Source organism: Gadus morhua, chromosome 22 (genome assembly GCF_902167405.1).
Source record: "Gadus morhua chromosome 22, gadMor3.0, whole genome shotgun sequence".
In the NCBI taxonomy this organism is placed as follows: Eukaryota; Metazoa; Chordata; class Actinopteri; order Gadiformes; family Gadidae; genus Gadus; species Gadus morhua.
Window position 1 is genome coordinate 2,984,894 of NC_044069.1, and position 11,459 is coordinate 2,996,352.

The 11,459-nt window shown below is 43.4% G+C and overlaps 1 long non-coding RNA gene across 1 annotated transcript; it reads right to left on the bottom strand.

Moving 5' to 3' along the window:
- Positions 1-656: 656 nt before the first annotated feature.
- LOC115535502 (uncharacterized) lies at positions 657-1,938 on the bottom strand. The gene is made up of 3 exons (XR_003974509.1): positions 1,484-1,938; positions 1,135-1,268; positions 657-900 (listed from the first exon to the last, which is right to left on the bottom strand). It is a non-coding gene; the product is annotated as an uncharacterized LOC115535502 (long non-coding RNA).
- Positions 1,939-11,459: the final 9,521 nt, after the last annotated feature.

Sequence of the window (11,459 nt, forward strand, 5' to 3'; positions counted from 1 at the left end):
GGTTTTCCAAGACCTTTCAAAGCAGCAATGAGGAAGAGTAAAGTTGAAGTAAGTTGCAACACCCATGTGTTTGTGGAACACACACTTCCCCTATATCACACACACACCCTCCGATAAAACACACTCGCAAAAACATACACTTATTCTTTCCAAAACACACACACACACACACTCGCACGCACGCGCACGCATGCACACACACGCACACACACGCACACACAAACACACACAAAAGACATAGACACACACAAAAACACCCTTAAATATCCAATATTTATGTGCATTACATGACCTTTCTCTGTATATATAAATTCTTTGCACAATTTAAAAATGGAAATGAACCTGTACTGTATAGTAAAAAATGTATCCATTCAAATAAATGTAATGTACTGTCCTGTTTCATTTATAAATCTGGCTTTCTAAGAAAAAATAATAATAATTTTTATGCAGTTACTACAATATAAACTTAACTATTAATTATTAATATTAATAACTCTGTTATTGATAACTAGAGAGAACCATATCAATAACTATTCATAACTTTATAAATATACGTGATGATCTGCTTTTGTGTACTCAGAATCAAAAGAGATATGATGGCAGGCAGCGTGGGCTGGTTACTGAGAGTCTGTGCCAATACAGTGGAATGACACAAATGAGATAATTGCAGTCCTTTATTCCATTATATTTTTCACTTCCAATTAATTACTATCTATGTTCAATTCAACATATTTGTTACATTTAATATAATTCAGACTAAATAATCATCATGTTTTGAGTGTCGAGCAGCACTCAGTGTAATTCAGGACCCTGCAGGAAGATGGCGCCACAGTCAGGATCACACGGCCATGTAGCGCAGGATGATCACGTCACTGTCCTGGACAACGTAGTTGTAGAGTCCTGAGAAACCAGATGAAGCACATCTAAATATCAGCAGCCAATAAAATGTTACCATATGTATGGATATATGTTTGTGTGTGTGTGTGTGTGTGTGTGTGTGTGTGTGTGTGTGTGTGTGTGTGTGTGTGTGTGTGTGTGTGTGTGTGTGTGTGTGTGTGTGTGTGTGTGTGTGTGTGTGTGTGTGTGTGTGTGTGCGTGTGTGTGTGTGTACGTGTTGTAGTGCTCTCAGCTTACCAACAGGTGTGATCATGTTGTGGTTTTTTACCAGAATTTGCCAGAAGCTGTTCTCAGTTTTGGTCTTAATATTATTACCAAAAGTCACCCGGGTCAAATAGGGTGGCAATCCAAATCTGCCTCCAGTTTCGAAACTGTAACAAGGACACAGAAATAGACAACAGGTAAATTAGATTAATACATAATGACCATCTGGATTTATGAAATGAAGTAGTATTTTAAATCGTTGAATCTTTCAGATTATGTAGAGGAAGTAAACTGGGATGCAGGACTCAGTTTCCATGCACCAGATGATTGATGAATGAGAATTGAGGACCTAAAAAGGGCACATTTTGGCTACACAACCTACCTGAAGTTTGAGACGGAATCTTTCAAATCATTCAACGCCCACACAAGTTGCTGGTTGCAGTCCGTAGAAGGTTTGTATTCAACAGTATTGCCATCAGCAGTCACCGTCAGTTTAAAGTTCACTTCAACAGCACAAGGAAAAGCATAAGGAGCAAGTAGTAGACGTATAAAACCAAGTCTAGATATGGATGAGTAATGAAAAGACCCTTATGTTAGTCCAAAGTCCGATGGCTAACCCAAACCTTAAAAGTGGGAGGTTGTGTATCTCCTACCTTGAGCCATGTCTTGAAGGTTGATCACTGGTTGTGTTCTTCGGCAGCGATGGGAATCGTTGGTGGGGTTACTGCTCTTGGGGCCCCTGCTTTTATACAAAACCTGTGGACTCACCTTGTCCAGGAATGCACCAATCAGGATGGCTCTGCCAAGAGATCTGAAAAACATACACTGGTCTGACGACTCTTATTACTTTGGAATCACGAAGAATTGTGGGTTGATTGACAGCTGATAACATATTTCCGTAACTGGAGCATGACCCCCCAGAGCAGGTATTAAAATGGAAGTTTAATCTGAAAAGGCCTGCTTTCGCTTAGGATCTTTAGAGAACCTCACTGCTCACTATGTGTCATTATGATATTGAGCAGCATTAGGATCTGCATTACTGATACTGTGGCTGCACTAGACTATATGTGTCTACTACATGTTCCCAATGCTTGTCCTTGTCCTTTTTAGGTGATGATTGAACTCGTAGTGAAGACTGCTGATGGACCTGTGAGGCTGAGCTTCAGACCTTCTGCAAACCAACAGCAGGTCCTCCAGTGGGCATTGGTTTACTTTTCGACAACAGCGTCACCCTTCAGGCATGCAGTCAAAATGTGTTGTTCTTCCTCAATCTTCATTCATCAATGATCTGGTGCATGGAAACAGACCTAGTCACCCCGTCCAGGTTTACCTTCTCTTGGTAATCTGAAAGATTCCACGATTGAAACCCTTTAAAAAATGAACACTTTACTTCAGACATCTGGTTGGTTGTTATGAAGAAATTAATTTGAGTGTGTATTATGTCAGCATACTCTTTGTAGTCTATGGAGTTCTGGGCCAGGTGGTCTTTGGTTGGCAAAGGACACCTTGTCTATTCTGACCAATCAGAAAAACACAAGCAACAGGTTCCACACCTGACACCTGTTGGTCGTCAGGTGTGTGGAACATCTTACGTATTCAGACATGTCTTCCTGATTTGGAATCAAGAAGAACTTAGATAACATTGAAAGTCTATTACCAAGAGAATCAGGAACACAAAAGTGAGCTGGAATGTTCAACAGAACGATTTGACACATTTTCAGAACAAACTCCCCATTGTATTCTTGCCAACTTGCTGGGTTAGCAAAAGGAAATGCTTCACAATGAAACCACACTATTGTTACACAGTTATTCTGTGTCTTATTACAAAACCCACCGCAGAGAGTCGTCCATCAGTGCAGTGTGCTCATACAGAGGGGGATCAGAGGGCCTTAAGAGTCAGGGTTTAATTCAAATTCAAAGAACTTTATTCTTCCTGTGAGGGAACTTCATTTGTGGTCAGGCACATACAAACAAGACATACTTCAACAATCAATAGATAGTAATCACGTACGAGAATAAATCAATTCTTAAAAGCTATAAAAACCCTGCTAGTATGGGTGGAGGCGTAGGTAGGGTTGGAGGTGTGGGTATGGAGAATTGATTGTTAGTTTGGGGAAAGTAAATAGGTTGAAGTCTGAAGTGATGTTGGGTTGGGTGGGATGGGGAGGGCTTACTGTTTATTCACCAGCCTGATGGATGCTGGACCAAAGGTGGACATGGCTCGTTTGGTTCTTAGGGGCAGGGACCGAAGTCTCCTTCCTGAAGGTAGCAGATGGTACTGGTTGTTGAGGTTATGGGCAGGGTCCGACATGATCCGTCTGCTTTTCCTGATGGCCTGTTTTTCGTGCATGGCTGTGAGAGTAGTCTGTGGCTGTCCAATGATCTTCCTGCTCATCTTCATGATCCCGTTGAGGGGACATTTGTTCACCTCTCTCAGGAAACCCAACCATGCCAGGATGCTGAAGGTGAGGGTGGGTTTAAGGAAGCAGTTGTAAAGTGACTGCAGTATTGACACGTCGACTTGTAGCCGTCGTAGCCTCCGAAGAAAGTCCAGGTGTTGTTGACATTTCTTGGAGATGCGGTCTGTCTTACTTCTGAAGGTGAACTTGTGATCAATGATGGAACCGAGGCATTGGTATTCTCCCAGTCTCTCGATTATCTGCCCATCTACCTGAAGAGCAGGGGGGCTGGTGGAGGAGCACCTGGTATTGATGACCCTCCCATTGGTTTTAGGGATGTTCAAGGTGGGATTGTTATCCCTGCACCAGAGAGAGAAGTCGTCCACCGCAGACTGCAGTTGCTGCGCTGAGTTGGTGGTATCCACGATGACTGTTTCGTCAGAGTATTTGATAAGCACCTTGTCAGGATTCTCACTTCTTTCGTCGTTGGAGAAGAGGGTGAACAGGACTGGGGAGATCACAGAGTCTTGAGGACATTCTGTGGAGAAGGTTCTGAGGGTTATCTATTGGTACCGGCTAATACTTGTCCAAAGTTGCCCAGAATATTTAAGTCCATGAGGAGAAAAGCAGAGTCCTCCACCACTCCAAAGGGGAACACCTTCATATAGAAAGCCGAGAACAGGTCTTGGCTCAGATTCTATCCCATGTAGTTTTTTCAGAAAACTCACATCACTAGTTTATAAAAAACACGTGTATTATAAATTCCAGAGTTGTGTACGGGGCAATGAACCAGGTTGGAGGGTTCTCTCACGCCACACTGTCTCCCAGTCATTCCTCTCTCCCCTGGGGAAGATGAATGTACCCCAAATCAGTTGAATTATTGGTCTATTTTTGGAGGTAAAGGTTAGCTGCGATATTTAGGTTTTAGTCTATGCAGAAGATCTGTCACATCGACATGCTACCTTTATTCAACAATACTTTGAAGAAGATGAGGAAGTCCAGATAAAGCCGAACGGGGTTGGCCATCATTTAGTGAAGAAGACATAACAGAGGAGTTTCAGTAAGACGGCGTACATGTCATATTCCCGGTGGTGCAGGTCGGTGTATATGTTCGGGTCTCGGCTAACAGAGGATATCACTTGGCTTCCAGATCAGCCTCTGAGCTGTGGCGAGCTACACGTAGGGAAGCTTGATGCGTGAAGCGTATTGATTATAGTCTCACGGCTTCCAGAACAGTATCAGGAAGTGTCGCAAGCCGAAGGGAGAGGCGGGTTAGCGCCCCTCGGTTTGGAAACCGCACTGAACACAAAACAAAGTTACCCTTCTTTGTCCACAACATGGCGCCGCTCTGTGGCGAGTTTGGTCTTTAAAGAACCACCCACTGTGACCAGATAGAGGCCAACTGCCCTTCAACCTGGTGGTGGTGGACGACCAACCCAACAGAGAACCACTGATGTACTCCGCACACGCTCCGCCGGGAGACATTATTAATGTACATTTGTACACTTCATTGACCTCATAATAAGTTGATTAGGAAGTCGATGCTCTTGAACTCCCTGTCCACGCCCCCTAGTGGCCTGAAGGCAAAAGGCATGTGCTGAGAATGCCAATGTGTTGTTCTGGCCTGCATATTGATACGGTTTAGAAACCTCACTGAACACAAAACAATTCATTGAGTCCACAACATGGCGCCATTCTGTGGTGAGTTTGGTCTTTAAAGAACCACCGACTGTTAGTCAGTTGTCCTTCCACCTGGAGGTGAAGTGCAGTCAAACCAACAGAAACTGTGAGGTTTTCTCTGCCCAAGCTGCCTTCTTTGTCTGTTCTGGGGCGGCTCAATTAATAACCATTTTTACAAAATAAACATCACTGACTTAGCCGGGTTTTTCAAATGGTGTTTCGATGGGGCGGTCTCTTAAATGACTCTGATTGATGCATGATTGGCCAATTGCTGCATGAAGGCTAAGTATTGGTGGGTACACTTGCATGCTGCTCGTTCCCTTTCTGCCAATTAATTTTTTTGCTATTTCCAAACATTAGCATAAAAGGACAAAAGACATATCATGTTATATTTTTTATAGTGGAATGGTTTTCCAAGACCTTTCAAAGCAGCAATGAGGAAGAGTAAAGTTGAAGTAAGTTGCAACACCCATGTGTTTGTGGAACACACACTTCCCCTATATCACACACACACCCTCCGATAAAACACACTCGCAAAAACATACACTTATTCTTTCCAAAACACACACACACACACGCACACACGCACCCACGCGCACGCACGTGCACACACGCACACACACGCACACACAAACACGCACAAAAGACATAGACACACACAAAAACACCCTTAAATATCCAATATTTATGTGCATTACATGACCTTTCTCTGTATATCTAAATTCTTTGCACAATTTAAAAATGGAAATGAACCTGTACTGTATAGTAAAAAATGTATCCATTCAAATAAATGTAATGTACTGTCCTGTTTCATTTATAAATCTGGCATTCTAAGAAAAAATAATAATAATATGTATGCAGTTACTACAATATAAACGTAACTATTAATTATTAATATTAATAACTATGTTATTGATAACTAGAGAGAACCATATCAATAACTATTCATAACTTTATAAATATACGTGATGATCTGCTTTTGTGTACTCAGAATCAAAAGAGATATGATGGCAGGCAGCGTGGGCTGGTTACTGTGAGTCTGTGCCAATACAGTGGAATGATACAAATGACATAATTGCAGTCCTTTATTCCATTATATTTTTCACTTCCAATTAATTACTATCTATGTTCAATTCAACATATTTGTTACATTTAATATAATTCAGACTAAATAATCATCATGTTTTGAGTGTCGAGCAGCACTCAGTGTAATTCAGGACCCTGCAGGAAGATGGCGCCACAGTCAGGATCACACGGCCATGTAGCGCAGGATGATCACGTCACTGTCCTGGACAACGTAGTTGTAGAGTCCTGAGAAACCAGATGAAGCACATCTAAATATCAGCAGCCAATAAAATGTTACCATATGTATGGATATATGTTTGTGTGTGTGTGTGTGTGTGTGTGTGTGTGTGTGTGTGTGTGTGTGTGTGTGTGTGTGTGTGTGTGTGCGTGTGCGTGTGTGTGTGTGTGTGTGTGTACGTGTTGTAGTGCTCTCAGCTTACCAACAGGTGTGATCATGTTGTGGTTTTTTACCAGAATTTGCCAGAAGCTGTTCTCAGTTTTGGTCTTAATATTATTACCAAAAGTCACCCGGGTCAAATAGGGTGGCAATCCAAATCTGCCTCCAGTTTCGAAACTGTAACAAGGACACAGAAATAGACAACAGGTAAATTAGATTAATACATAATGACCATCTGGATTTATGAAATGAAGTAGTATTTTAAATCGTTGAATCTTTCAGATTATGTAGAGGAAGTAAACTGGGATGCAGGACTCAGTTTCCATGCACCAGATGATTGATGAATGAGAATTGAGGACCTAAAAAGGGCACATTTTGGCTACACAACCTACCTGAAGTTTGAGACGGAATCTTTCAAATCATTCAATGCCCACACGAGTTGCTGGTTGCAGTCCGTAGAAGGTTTGTATTCAACAGTATTTCCATCAGCAGTCACCGTCAGTTTAAAGTTCACTTCAACAGCACAAGGAAAAGCATAAGGAGCAAGTAGTAGACGTATAAAACCAAGTCTAGATATGGATGAGTAATGAAAAGACCCTTATGTTAGTCCAAAGTCCGATGGCTAACCCAAACCTTAAAAGTGGGAGGTTGTGTATCTCCTACCTTGAGCCATGTCTTGAAGGTTGATCACTGGTTGTGTTCTTCGGCAGCGATGGGAATCGTTGGTGGGGTTACTGCTCTTGGGGCCCCTGCTTTTATACAAAACCTGTGGACTCACCTTGTCCAGGAATGCACCACTCAGGACGGCTCTGCTAAGAGATCTGAAAAACATACACCGGTCTGACGACTCTTATTACTTTGGAATCACGAAGAATTGGGGTTGATTGACAGCTGATAACATATTTCCGTAACTGGAGCATGACCCCCCAGAGCAGGTAATAAAATGGAAGTTTAATCTGTAAAGGCCTGCTTTCGCTTAGGATCTTTAGCGAACATCACTGCTCACTATGTGTCATTATGATTTTGAGCAGCATTAAGATCTGCATTACTGATACTGTGGCTGCACTAGACTATATAAGTCTACTACATGTTCCCAATGCTTGTCCTTGTCCTGTTGAGATGATCGTTGAACTCGTAGTGAAGACTGCTGATGGACCTGTGAAGGTGAGTTTCAGACCTTCTGCAAACCAACAGCAGGTCCTCCAGTGGGCATTGGTTTACTTTTCGACAACAGCGTCACCCTTCAGGCATGCAGTCAAAATGTGTTGTACTTCCTCAATCTTCATTCATCAATGATCTGGTGCATGGAAACAGACCTAGTCACCCCGTCCAGGTTTACCTTCTCTTGATAATCTCAAAGATTCCACGATTGAAACCCTTTAAAAAATGAACACTTTACTTCAGACATCTGGTTGGTAGTTATGAAGAAATTAATTTGAGTGTGTATTATGTCAGCATACTCTTTGTAGTCTATGGAGTTCTGGGCCAGGTGGTCTTTGGTTGGCAAAGGACACCTTGTCTATTCTGACCAATCAGAAAAACACAAGCAACAGGTTCCACACCTGACACCTGTTGGTCGTCAGGTGTGTGAAACATCGTGCGTCATTCAGACATGTCTTCCTGATTTGGAATCAAGAAGAACTTAGATAACATTGAAAGTCTGTTACCAAGAGAGTCAGAAATACAAAAGTGAGCTGGAATGATCAACAGCACGATTTGACTCCTTTTCAGAACAAACTCCCCATTGTATTCTTGCCAACTTGCTGGGTTAGCAAAAGGAAATACTTCACAATGAAACCACGCTATTGTTACACACTGTTATTCTGTGTCTTATTACAAAACCCACCGCAGAGAGCCGTCCATCAGTGCAGTGCGCTCATACAGAGGGGGATCAGAGGGCATTAAGAGTCAGGGTTTAATTCAAATTCAAAGAACTTTATTCTTCCTGTGAGGGAACTTCATTTGTGGTCAGGCACATACAAACAAGACATACTTCAACAATCAAAAGTTAGTAATCACGCACGAGAATAAATCAATTCTTAAAAGCAATAAAAACCCTGTGGGTATGGGTGGAGGCGTAGGTAGGGTTGGAGGTGTGGGAAGGGAGAGTAGATTGTTAGTTTGGGGGAAAGTAAATAGGTTGAAGTCTGAAGTGATGTTGGGTTGGCTGGGATGGGGAGGGCTTACTGTTTATTCACCAGCCTGATGGATGCTGGACCAAAGGTGGACATGGCTGGTTTGGTTCTTAGGGGCAGGGACCGAAGTCTCCTTCCAGAAGGTAGCAGATGGTACTGGTTGATGAGGTTATGGGTGGGGTCCGACATGATCCGTCTAGTTTTCCTGATGGCCTGTTTTTCGTGCATGGCTGTGAGAGTAGTCTGTGGCTGTCCAATGATCTTCCCGCTCATCTTCATGATCCCGTTGAGGGGACATTTGTTCACCTCTCTCAGGGAACCCAACCATGCCAGGATGCTGAAGGTGAGGGTGGGTTTAAGGAAGCAGTTGTAAAGTGACTGCAGTATTGACATGTCGACTTGTAGCCGTCGTAGCCTCCGGAGAAAGTCCAGGTGTTGTAGACATTTCTTGGAGATGCGGTCTGTATGACTTCTGAAGGTGAACTTGTGATCAATGATGGAACCGAGGCATTGGTATTCTCCCAGTCTCTCGATTATCTGCCCATCTACCTGAAGAGCAGGGGGGCTGGTGGAGGAGCACCTGGAGTTGATGACCCTCCCATTGGTTTTAGGGATGTTCAAGGTGAGATGGTTATCCCTGCACCAGAGAGAGAAGTCGTCCACCACAGACTGCAGTTGCTGCGCTGAGTTGGTGGTATCCACGATGACTGTTTCGTCAGAGTATTTGATAAACACCATATCAGGATTCTCACTTCTTTCGTCGTTTGTGTAGAGGGTGAACAGGACTGGGGAGATCATAGAGTCTTGAGGACATCCTGTGGAGAAGGTTCTGAGGGTTATCTATTGGTACCGGCTAATACTTGTCCAAAGTTGCCCAGAATATTTAAGTCCATGAGGAGAAAAGCGGAGTCCTCCACCACTCCAAAGGGGAACACCTTCATATTGAAAGCCGAGAACAGGTCTTGGCTCAGATTCTATCACGTGTAGTTTTTTCAGAAAACTCACATCACTAGTTTATAAAAAAACACGTAAATGATGAATTCCAGAGTTGTGTACGGGGCAATGAACCAGGTTGGAGGGTTCTCTCACGCCACACTGTCTCCCAGTCATTCCTCTCTCCCCTGGGGAAGATGAATATACCCCAAATCAGTTGAATTATTGGTCTATTTTTGGAGGTAAAGGTTAGCTGCGATATTTAGGTTTTAGTCTATGAAGAAGATCTGTCACATCGACATGCTACCTTTATTCAACAATACTTTGAAGAAGATGAGGAAGTCCAGATAAAGCCGAACGGGGTTGGCCATCATTTAGTGAAGAAGACATAACAGAGGAGTTTCAGTAAGACGGCGTACATGTCATATTCCCGGTGGTGCAGGTCGGTATATCTGTTCGGGTCTCGGATGACAGAGGATATCACTTGGCTTCCAGATTAGCCTCTGAGGTGGGGCGAGCTACAAGTAGGGAAGCTTGATGCGTGAAGCGTATTGATTATAGTCTCATGGCTTCCGGAACAGTATCAGGAAGTGTCGCAAGCCGAAGGGAGGGGCGGGTTAGCGCCCCTCGGTTTGGAAACCACACTCAACACAAAACAAAGTTACCCTTCTTTGTCCACAACATGGCGCGGCTCTGTGGCGAGTTTGGTCTTTAAAGAACCACCCACTGTGACCAAATGGAGGCCAGCTGCCCTTCAACCTGGTGGTGGTGGACGACCAACCCAACAGAGAACCACTGATGTACTCCGCACACGCTCCGCCGGGAGGCCTTCTGATCGGGGCCATGACCAAGCTTTTCATATTATGAAAGCAATATTATTATGCATGCATACGATATGAATGTACCTTTATTACACTTCATCGATCTCATAATAAGTTGATGAGAAAGTTGATGTTCTTGAACCCCCTGTCCACGCCCCCTAGTGGCCTGAAGGCAAAAGGCATGTGCTGAGAATGCCAATGTGTTGATCTGGCCTGCATATTGATACGGTTTAGACACCTCACTGAACACAAAACAATTCATTGAGTCCACAACATGGCGCCGTTCTTTGGTGAGTTTGGTCTTTAAAGAACCACCGACTGTTAGTCAGTTGTCCTTCCACCTGGAGGTGAAGTGCAGTCAAACCAACAGAAACTGTGAGGTTTTCTCTGCCCAAGCTGCCTTCAGGGGGGTTCTGTTTGGGGCCAAGGCCAGACTCAACAACTCTAATCCACACTTCAATTAAGTCCCCCCATGTTGTTAAATATCACCTTCATTCATTCATAGCACTTAGGTTTATCTTTGTATTCTGTTTTACCTCTGACCATTCAATTTGTCTCGCTGCAGGCTGCGTCCCCGAATAAACAGGTGTGTGTGTGTGTGTGTGTGCGTGTGTGTGTGTGTGTGTGTGTGTGTGAACAAAGTGCAACACTATTCATTTGTTAATTGCAATCCTTATAGGTGCCACTTCCATGCCAATTTTATATCTAATTTCCATATCAAATCAACAAATTTGTTAAAGTAACAAATATTGCAAGATTGTCGAGCAGCCCTCAGTGTAATTCAGGAATCGGCAGGAAGATGGCGCCACAGTCACAGTTTGATGGTTATGAAGCGCGGGAGGACCTCGTCATCTGGCTGGAATCTTAATGTTTGTCCAACATCCAATGGCTAACCCTTACCCTAAAAGTGAGAGGTTTTGTATCTCCT